The following is a 10,891-nucleotide window of genomic DNA, read 5'->3' as shown; positions in this document are numbered from 1 at the left end:
AAGACAGAAACAATTCCTATCATAGTAGGTGCCTTAGGTATAATAAAAAAAATATTCAGACAAATACATAACAAAAACACCAGGACTTACAAATATATATAACATACAGAAAATTGCACTACTGGGTACTGCACACATTCTACGCAAAACACTTTCAATACAGTAAACATAAGAGCACCACAGCAAACCACAGCACATACCCAAGGCGCACAGAGCTGCGCTCGGTAGTGAAGTGAAAGCACGTTATAAAAATAAAACTACTGAACAATAATAATAATAATAATCTCAAGACGGTTACAAAACCAGTGATTGTGGGGGTGCACTTGAAATGACCAGTAAAGGAACTAAAAATTTGTTGAGAATGATCCCTGGGTTACCATTCATGCAGGGAGCGCAAAAGATAGTATTAAATGCAAACGTAAACATACTGTATATGAAAAGGAAGAATGGTGGCAGAGAACAGATTTGTATAGACCATTGTATAAGGAGTGAAAGGAGAACGATTGCCGAGTATTTGATAAAGAGTGACAAAGATCTGCTGCAATATACCGGGACCCATATTATTATTGATAATTTTAAATGCTATAGGTAGAACGATGGTGGTAATGATAATCCCTGTGGTTATGGAGGCGACAAAATGCAAGCACGTTATTCATATACATGTGTATTTACATACATGTGCACGTGTAAGTACAAATAAAGAGAGCAAGAGAGAGACAGAACCCCACGAACGACTCATGAAATCATGGTGCAACACAACAAGGAAAGAATTTACGGCGAGAATGAAGCTATAGCCGATCATGGTGAGGTTTCCCGCCCGCCATATCCGAAACCACCCGCATCAGGGACAATTATCTGGCCTCAGACGGTCGTTATGTCACAACAGATCACATACACGGTGTGCGCAAAAACAGACATAAGTAGACGAAGGAAGAGTACGATACACTAATCGAATGTCATGAAAGAGCAAGGCTGGAAAGAAGTCGCGGAGTAGGCCGAGGTACCTTGAAATTTTGGATGGAAAAGGACATGAGTTTAATGTCAGAAAATAAACTAATGAATCAAGTGAGAGTGATTAGGAGGAAGGGTTACTTAACTGGAGTAGAACTATTTCGGATTAGTGAGAGTCTAAGAGACCCTGCGGATGAGCCACAAAGGATGGTCGGAGTTTAAAACAGAGAGGTAGGAGTTGAAAATGGAGGTAGGAGTTGAAAGGAGGGAGAAGAGTAGGCAGGAGGAACAGGGGAGTGGTGATGGGGGCTGTTAAGGATGAGGAACAAGAACGTTATACAGTGAACCCTGATACTGTAGTGGATGGATATGCAGGGGAAATGAACCGACTAGATAACGAATTGCTTGAAATTCAAAGACAACTCACCGACTGTTGAATGCTCCAGAAGGAAAAATCCCCACGAATATGAGAAGGGTAGATAGGAGTATGATAAATAAAGTAGCACAGAAGATAAATATTGCCATACCATACATCCAGACGCTACTTGTTGAGGAGAAATTACAAATGGTGAAGCAAAACAAACATGGTGGAAACGACGCATTGAAAAGGATATAATGCTGGCAAGGCAAGATCTAGGAAAAATTGAGCAATGCTTAAGAGGAAACTGGAAGAATGGGAAAAATACCGACGGAAAAAAATTAGAGAAGAAATATAAAATACGGAAGAACGGGTTTGATGCAGTATAAAACAGAGGATCATGGCCAAAAAATGCCAGAAGATCAGAAGATTTGTAAACAGAAAGAAGCAATTCTAGGAGAACAGATTGTTCAAAAATAACTCGAAGCAATTCTTCCGAACGATAGGAGACAATGGGGAAAATGTTGCTCCTGATGCAAATCAAGCCAAAGAGTTCTGGAGAGGATTATGGGGAAATAATGTGGTGCATAAAAACGATTACAAGGAGGAAAGAAACAAAGGAATATCGTCATAAACACGGTTGACGTGAAAGAACAAGTGGGTAAAGTTCCTAACTGGAAAGACCCCGGACCAGATGGGATTCATGGATTCTGGCTGAAGAGATGCCACGCGGTGCATGAAAGACTGGCAGCCCAATTGAATGAGTGTGTCCAAAAAGGTACAGTCCCCGCGTGGATGGTGACTCGGAAGACAACACTTGTAATAAAAGTTAGAAGAAAGGGGAATATTGTGGGGAAACTACCGTTCTATAGCGTACCTAAACATAATCTGGAAGATACTCACTGGAATATGTGCGGCAAAGACATCATACACTCTCCTGGCACAGGAAGAAATACTACCAAGGGAACAAAACGGATGTAGGAAGAGTTCTCAGGGTACCAGGAATCACCTGATCATCGACAAAACAGCATACAAACATATCTATGGCTTGGATTGACTTTAAGAAGGCATGTGATATGATGACTCATTCTTGGATCGTTGAATACCGGCAAATGTTCGGTGTTGCTGACAACATAACAAATTTTCTGATGCATAGCATGAAAGAGTGGAAAAGCAAATTGTACTCAAGTAATGTATTCCTAGGAGAAGTTAATATTAGAAGGGGAATCTTCCAAAGTGACTCGTTTTCTCCGTTAGTATTTGTAATTACACTAATACCCATAACAATGAACACTTAAGACACTTAGGAAAGTTAAGATGGGTTTCCCAATGTGGGAAGAAAGGCCAATCATTAAACCATCTTCTGTTTATGGATGACCTGAAATTGTTTGGGAAATCTGAAAAACAGTTAGGTTCCTTAGCCAAAACAGTTAGGTTCCTTAGCCAAAACAGTCCAGAAGTGTGGTAGGAACATTGGTATGGAATTTGGGATCACCAAATGCTCAGTACTTAATATGAAAAGGGAAGAAAGCAGCCTGCAGAGAATTGCGGTTACCGTAAGGAGAGGCCATAGGTGAACCTGACGGTAGTGGGTATAGTTATTTAGGGATTTTGGAGTTGAATGACATTCTACACAGAAATGAAAGTCAAGGTTAGCGAGGCATATCAAAAAAGGGTGAAGATGGCGTTTAAATCCAAGCTGAATGCCAAACATTTGATTACCACAATGAATATCTGGGCAGTCAGTTGCGGTGGTCAGATATAGTGCGTCCATCCTCAAATAGAGTAAGGAGGAAATATCAACACTTGATAGAAGGACGAGAAAGTTGATGACGCTGCATGGGACGCTACACCTTAAAGCAAACTTAGACAGACTGTATATGAAAAGAAAGAATGGTGGTAGAGGACTAATTAGTATAGACCATTGTATAAAGGAGCGAAAGGAGAACGCTTGTCGAGTAGTTGATAAATAGTGATGAAGACCTGCTGCAATATGCCACGAAAGATATGGGTGTAAATGCAGATGAAATGATGGGCAAGGCAGAGTTTAACCAAAGAGCTGAGGAGAAGAGAAAAGAAAACCTTCTTGAAATGAGAATGCATGGACAGTTTGAAAGGAATACACAAGACGTTAAGGATAATACGGCATCTTGGGTATGGCTTGATCGAGGTGATTTGAAGCGTACCACCGAAAGCCTGATCATTGCTGCACAAGACTAGGCTCTCGCTACCAATTCAGTGAAGTAAAACATCTATAAAACTTCTGACACCCAGAAATGCAGACTCTGGGGAAAGTGTGTCGAAAATGTGACCCACTTGGTGAATGGATGTGAGAGCCTTGCACAAAAAGAATACAAACGCCGCCACGATAGAATCTGTGTGTGTCTTCATTGGCTCTTATGCTGTAAATACCAATATGAAGTAACAGAGAACTGGTATGAGCGTGTACCAAGTAAAGTTATGCAGGAAGAGGGAAAGTAAATATATTCTGGGACTATGATTTTCTGACGGATCGTGTAATCGAACACCGTCGGTTGGATATTGTCATATTGCATAAGAGAGACAAATACTGTCAGATCATTGATGTAGCTATACCAAATGACATGAACGTTGTGAGTAAAGAGGTGAAAAATTCACCAAGTACTCCGAATTGAAAGTGGAAATGGCAAGACTGTATGGAATGTGAGAGGGTAATGTAAAAGTGATACCAGTGGTGATCGGGGCGTTGCGCTCAATCCCATTGAAACTTCAAGACTTCTGAAGACAACTGAAAATCCCATGCAAGATTGATGTCTTGCAAAAAGCAGCCTTATTGGGCACAGTGCACATCTTAAGGAAAGTATTATCTGTCTGAAGTTCTTGTTGTGACTTGACAGATGACTAAAGACTCCGGTGCATTTTTAACTACACTGTGTTACGAAGGAATAATAATAATAATAATGATAATAATAATAATAATAATAATAATAATAATAATAATAATAATAATAATAATAATAATAATAATAATAATAATATGCAGTACCAGGCAGTGGTTCTCATGGCTTCTCATCTTAACTGATTAGAAGTGTTATCATGTACATTGTTTTGTCATTTTATAAAAGATGGGCTACAGCAAATATTCTGCTCAATACCACAGATTTGTTTGACAGTTGTTTGACCTTCACCAGTTGAGCATGTCCCTTGGTGGCTGATGATGTGTGCATCTCTGATCATGAGCAGAAGTAGTAGGGGAGCATCATAGCCATGTGTTGAGACGAATTCTTTGGAGTTTGAATAATTCACCTTTGGAAACATGGGTGTTTTGCTCAATATCCTTAAGCAAACCTTATTCAGCGACCTTTTGAGCGGGATGGGCCACTCGACCTGAAGAGTCATGCGCTGTTTATCTTGATACGAGATCACCATGTCGCGCACATATGGTTGTGATGCACGTGCCTGGTGTACCCTTATCAGACGGGTAGTCATGGTGGGTATACTGGGCTTCATATATTTTACCCCAGTGTCACTTTGATGGCATGCACTGCTCTCTCACTCTATAATAATAATAATAATAATAATAATAATAATAATAATAATAATAATAACAACAACAACAACAACGACGACGACAACAATAATAATAATAATGAGGGAGGAGGAGGAGAGGACGATTTCTTTATTGACAACTAAATGTTCACAAAAATACATTGTTGTCAGTAGGGGACAATATAATGTAGGATTATATAAATAGAAGCGTGTAAATAGTAAAAAAAACGATATTAATATAAATTTTAACAACAAAAGTTTCTCAAAAACGGGAGACTTCTTAGAGCTCGACAAAACCAAAATCACCCTGACTTTTATGACAAGTGCCCTCTCCACATCCTTCTTCTTCAGTCTACTGACGCAAGCTTAGAACAGGAGCCTTCACTCAGAATATTCTTGCTACATTCACCCACCTTTCAATAAAATTGCTGGAATGCGGCACTTTTTTCTCAACACTCAGCTTTCTTTCTATGTGAAACTTGAAAGCATTGATGAGTGCTCGGCTGAAGAGGAAAATATTAGTCTTCAGCCCTTTCAAACTGGTTCACCACACAATCTCTTTCGCTAAGGCCACCAGATAAAAAAAAATTGCGTTCCCTTCCTGACCAAACGAAGGCAGCGGGACGATCTTCACAATGGACTGAGCCGATAGATGGATATGTCCTGTATATGTCAGTAGGTGTTCGACATAAACTCACAAGTCAACAATGCTCAGACACTGGACGAGAACGTGAGGAAAGGTTTTGTCGTTCTGCATGCATCTCGAGCAAGCCCGGCTGACGGCGCTTCCATGCCTCTAGAGTTTATCCCAAACCGGTAATGTCCCTGCCAGGTCAGGGATTTCTGGATATTATCCATGGGTCGCAGCCCGACAGTCCTCCGGATCAGCCCATCCAGTTGATTTTCCTCGACGCCGAGTCTCCCCGAGAACGCCAAAATGAAATTTTCATCGACCGCATTGCTCGACTGACGGAAGATTCTGAATGCTTGACGGTATCCTATTGCCATACACCCTGTTTCTGTGTACGCTTGATCCTGGGCTGTAAGTCTATCAAAAAGACAAGCTACTAAAGAGTGAGTCTGATATGTGCTCACTGTCAAGGAAAGACTAGAGATGTCGTTGCCTCAGCGCATGTCTGTGCGTCAGCAACCACGACATGCCAGTCCCTCAGTCAGCGGATGTTGACACCAAATGGAGCGCTTGACTTGTAAAACGCATTCCTGTCACAGAAAGCAGAAATGTATGCGCTCCACTTTGGCCAAATGTTAACTGGTGTCTGACGGTAATACATAACGGAAACGTTGTATGCCTTCGCCACCTCTGCCCGACCATTGAGGCACAGCTTTCTCTCGGCCTATTACTGGATGAGACTGGCTACCCTGCTAGTCATCTCGTCTCAATTCTTCAGGTGGAAATCTAGATGATACCAGACCCTGAGCAATCCTGGTGCCGAGCTGCGGTCCCACTTTTCTTGTTTACTTTTTGCTCTTGTCACCGTCTCGTTTTCTTTTAGAGCAGTGCTGATCAGGTCTTTGGGCCTAGAATTCGTCACTTTGGCGGAGGCGTCGTCCGCCTATTCCAACACGGTTCATCCACAGCTTAGTTCGCGTGGAATACCTCTCAACGCCTCCTATTTCCGCAGTAGAGCCAGTACATATAGAAGAGACGATAGGGATAGATCTTCCGGTATAATGCACGTTTGTGCATCACCAATTAAACTGCCGACGACAACCTCTTTTCCGAACACCTTGGTCAAAATTTTGATATCAGTGCTTAACAGAATTATGGGTCAGAATTTATTTATGTGATATTCATTGTTGGAATCCTTTCTCAACAGCAATACCACTCGTTAACTCGTATAACTGGAGATTCTCCTGTTCTATTTTAGTTGCTGTAGAGGTCTGCCAAGGATTCTCAAAACATGTCTGGTATATAAAAGCAAATTTCATGGGGCAAATCATCCGAGCTAAGTGATTTGCCCCTTTAACCATGCTGCCAATCGTCGCTTCTCAAATTTCTGCAGCTGTTGTGGGATTTGCTGTGTCCTCTCATGCAAAGAGTCGTGGCAGGCTGTTGAGGTAGTCAGTGATATCCATTTTGCATTTTTGTCCACCGTTAGTTTTAATCTATCGACCGTCACTTTCATTTCCAAGTAGAACTAGAAAAAGTCGACGAGGGCCTGGCCCACAACTAAAGTTTCTGTTTTCAATCTTTTCAGTCGTGTCTAATATATAACCTCTTTCGCCATAACCGCCAGACAAAGGGAAACTACTAGCTCTTCCCGTCCTACAGATGATAGCAGCTGTTCGGCATAACTCCACAATGCTCGAGCACAGTACTAACAATTCAAATGTAAAAACGTTTCAGCCCAACGTTATTAATAGAACGCGTACGCTGAATGCGTACGAAATATGCGCGCAAAATTCTATGTCAACGGAAATTAATAAACCGTTACCCGACAAATATAATAACAATAGAAATATCAATTCAAGTCGGATTTACTCCTCAGTTCTCACAAATAAAACAAAAATGACACAACAGGAATGTTTCTGTTCGATATGGATACTTCACAGCGATATTCTGCCCAAAATGAAAATATATTAAAATAATATATTTATATTAAATTTAGTGAGGAATAGCCCAGGTTTAAATGTATCGTTGGACCTCGACAAATTAGCGATACATTATCAAAATGAAAAGAAAATAAGAATTTGGAATATAACATCTAAAAGAAAGAAAATAACCGAAACCACAAGTAACAAGAAATAAACTATAAAAACGAATAACACAACACGACATGCCCAAACCCTTAAACAACAAAAACTGTATAAGAACAACACAAACAAAAATATAAATAAAAGTGAACATAAGGCATATTTAAAAACTGAAAATTCTAAATCTGGAAATAATTGGAGAATTACAAACCAAAGATTGTTTTATCATTTAATCGGGAGGGAAGGCAATCCCAAAGATTGGTTATTAGGCCTACTTAACCCATTACCTCCTATAATTCTATTAACTGGAATTGTTTCATGAAACTTTGATTTCTAGCATAAAACAGCCTTAGAAACACGCTGGAATGATCAAAATAACATTTCAAAATAACATTTTAAATAGAAATAAGCGAGATATTGGGTGAAAAATTAACAAACCTCATTTGAATATCAGAGAAATATACCTAGTAGATATAGCAAAAATGTTAGATATGTGTAAATATTGACAGATCATTACGAAATTTGTAATTTTTAAGTGATCTCATATGAGATCACTGGTAGGTAATGGGTTAAGTGCAGAGAGGGAGGTCGTAACTGGTGAGAGAGACGTCGTAAATGCTGAGAGGGAGGTCGTAGTTGGTCTGATGGAGGTCGCAACAGGTGGGAGGGAGGACGTAACTGGTGAGAGGAAGGAATAACTGGTGGGGAGAGGACGTAACCTGTGGGAGGAAGATTGTCAGTGGTGGGAGGGAGTTGTAACGGCTGGAAGGCAGTCGTAACCAGAGGAAGGGAGGTTGTAACATGTGAGAGAGATGTCATAACTGGTGGGAGGTAGGTCGTAACTGGAGTGAGGAAGGTTGTGACTAGTGGGAAGAGGTTTTAACAGCTGGAAGTGGGTCGTAACTGTTGGAAGGGTGGCGTAACTGCAAACTCTAACGATTCTGCTATTGGTCTTATGAGTCAATGAATGTATATCCGATGCATAAAATTCGACAACAAAAAGTGACAACTGTAGACACAAAAGAAAATATCTTCCAATTCTTAATGAAATCAATAGCAAAAAGACTTAAAATATGCTGAAATAAAAGAAAATGCTACAAAAATAGAACACAAAAGAAGTAGCCGAAATCAAAGATCGACTGTAAAGAAAACTCCACGCTAATTCATCTGTCAGTATTTAAAACGACAGTAATTTTTTAAGCAGTTTGACTCCAACCCAAGATAATCTTATCAAAACTTTGGTGCAAATAAAAAGAAAATGTATACACGGCCCCAAGAAATGTAAAATTTGGGGAGAAGTTTGAGCAGCGAAGGAATCATCAAAGCAAGAAATATTACATAAAACATGAAACACAGCATCAAAACAATGGTAGAAGGCTAAAACATAAAGAAAATAAAAAACGACTGGAAACCACCACTGCATAAGTCCATATTTCAGATTAAAATCTCTCAGCGTCTCTGTTCAAAAGCTCGCAAATGGCTTCTCTTTATTTTTCTGTCATGTTAAACAACTACACTTATCGCATTGCACCACCATTCATATCGTCTTTTTATGCATTCACAAAATGTTATAACTTAAGGATTGTTATGAAGTCTCCATGGTGGGAGGCATCATGATTTGCATGCTCATCTTTTTCCACCTTGGTGTTGACTATCTGTAGTACAGATTTGCAAAATATCCAAGGATCAATGCACTTTGTGCGAACTTCGTGCTACGCCGCATGAATGGTGCGGTCTGCTTTCATGTCTTCTTCCTATTTTTGAAGAGCAGACGTGCATTTCCATTTGCACTACTCTTTCAGTGGTGCACAGATTTTTCTCTGTATTGGAAACCTTAGCCTCGCCACGACATCCAAATTAAGTGTACTGAGAACGCTTAGACGGTAACTCTGCTTCCAAATATCGTAGACCACGAGCAATTCAAACATCCAACCTTAAATTTTGTTATTGTTGTAGTCGAAAAAGAATGACAATTAAGTTGGGCATGTCGTTTTTAGTTGCGACTAGCTTGCTCATAAATTGCCTTCTGAAATATTTCCACAAATACACAAAAAAAAATTAATGTGATTATTAGAAGCAAGAAGAACTAAGCGTGTGATGAAGAGAATAAACAAGAGTTATGAATAAGAGAGATGATGGATACTGAACATTTAAATATGGATAACAGAGTATGATATTGAGAGGGGAAATTTTATTTTCACTGAGATCTGGAGAGAGGAGAGAGAGTTAGTGAGAAGCAGACACAAAAGCTCTATGAGAAAATAGGAAAATGAAGAAACCATAGCAAGGAAATATGATAATTAGACTGAAATAGAAGAGTGAAAGTTGTGAGGAGGCTAAAGAAAATTGTGGAGGACTAGAATAGGAGTCAAATCAAGAAAGTTTATTAATTTCCTTATTTTCGCAGATCGCTTTCATATTTTGCCACATGTTTTTTCGCTCTACCTCATTCTCGCTCTCATTCACACACTCTAAATCCTAAACTCACTCTCACCCCGTCCTATATCTATCAATCAGCTCTCCCTCTCTCTCAGGTTCTCTTTTCTTTTTCCATTTCCGTCTTTCTTTTCTTTTAGCAATGTATAAAAATCCTAATTTATTCCCTCATTGTATTTTTCTAACTCACTATCTCTATACTAACATTGTTTTCTCTCGGTTATTGCCTACCTGTGTTAGAATCTATCTATGTTACCTTCCATCTATTATACTTTCTGACTACCTAACATGCTTTTAATCTTTCTCTATTGTTTCTGCTTCTTTACAAAAATTCGCTTTCATTTTCCTCTCTATATTACGACAACATTTCTTACTACATTTCCCTTGCCCTGTAAAGAAACCACTCCTTCTATAATCCTCTCAGTATTGTCTCTTTTATCAGCTTATCTTATTACAAACTTCACCTTTCCCCACCTTCTTCTTCGTAATTTGATTAGTCACCCTACCTCATTCTGATATTATTTCCCGCAACCACTACTCTTCTCAAAAATATGACTACCACATTTTTATATTGCTTTCAAGATTTTGCACAAGGCCAGCAATTTCGGGAGAGGGATAGGTCGATGAGATCGAACCGTGCTGAACTGGTATTTATTTTATCGAACCCGAAAGGGTGGAAGGCGAAGTCGACTTCGGCGGAATTTGAATTCAGGCCGTAAAGGCGGATGAAATGCCGCTAAGCATTTTTCCTGGTATTCTAACGATTCTGATGGCTTGTCTCCTTACCGCTATCTAATAGGTCATTATATCTTAATCTCATATACATGAGAGAAATCTGTATATGTTGTGTGTGTGTGTGTGTGTGTGTGTGTGTGTGTGTGTGTGTGTGTGTGTGTGTGTGTG

This window comes from Octopus bimaculoides, chromosome 17 (genome assembly GCF_001194135.2).
Source record: "Octopus bimaculoides isolate UCB-OBI-ISO-001 chromosome 17, ASM119413v2, whole genome shotgun sequence".
Taxonomy (NCBI): Eukaryota; Metazoa; Mollusca; class Cephalopoda; order Octopoda; family Octopodidae; genus Octopus; species Octopus bimaculoides.
Note: the sequence above shows the minus strand (reverse complement) of the source record.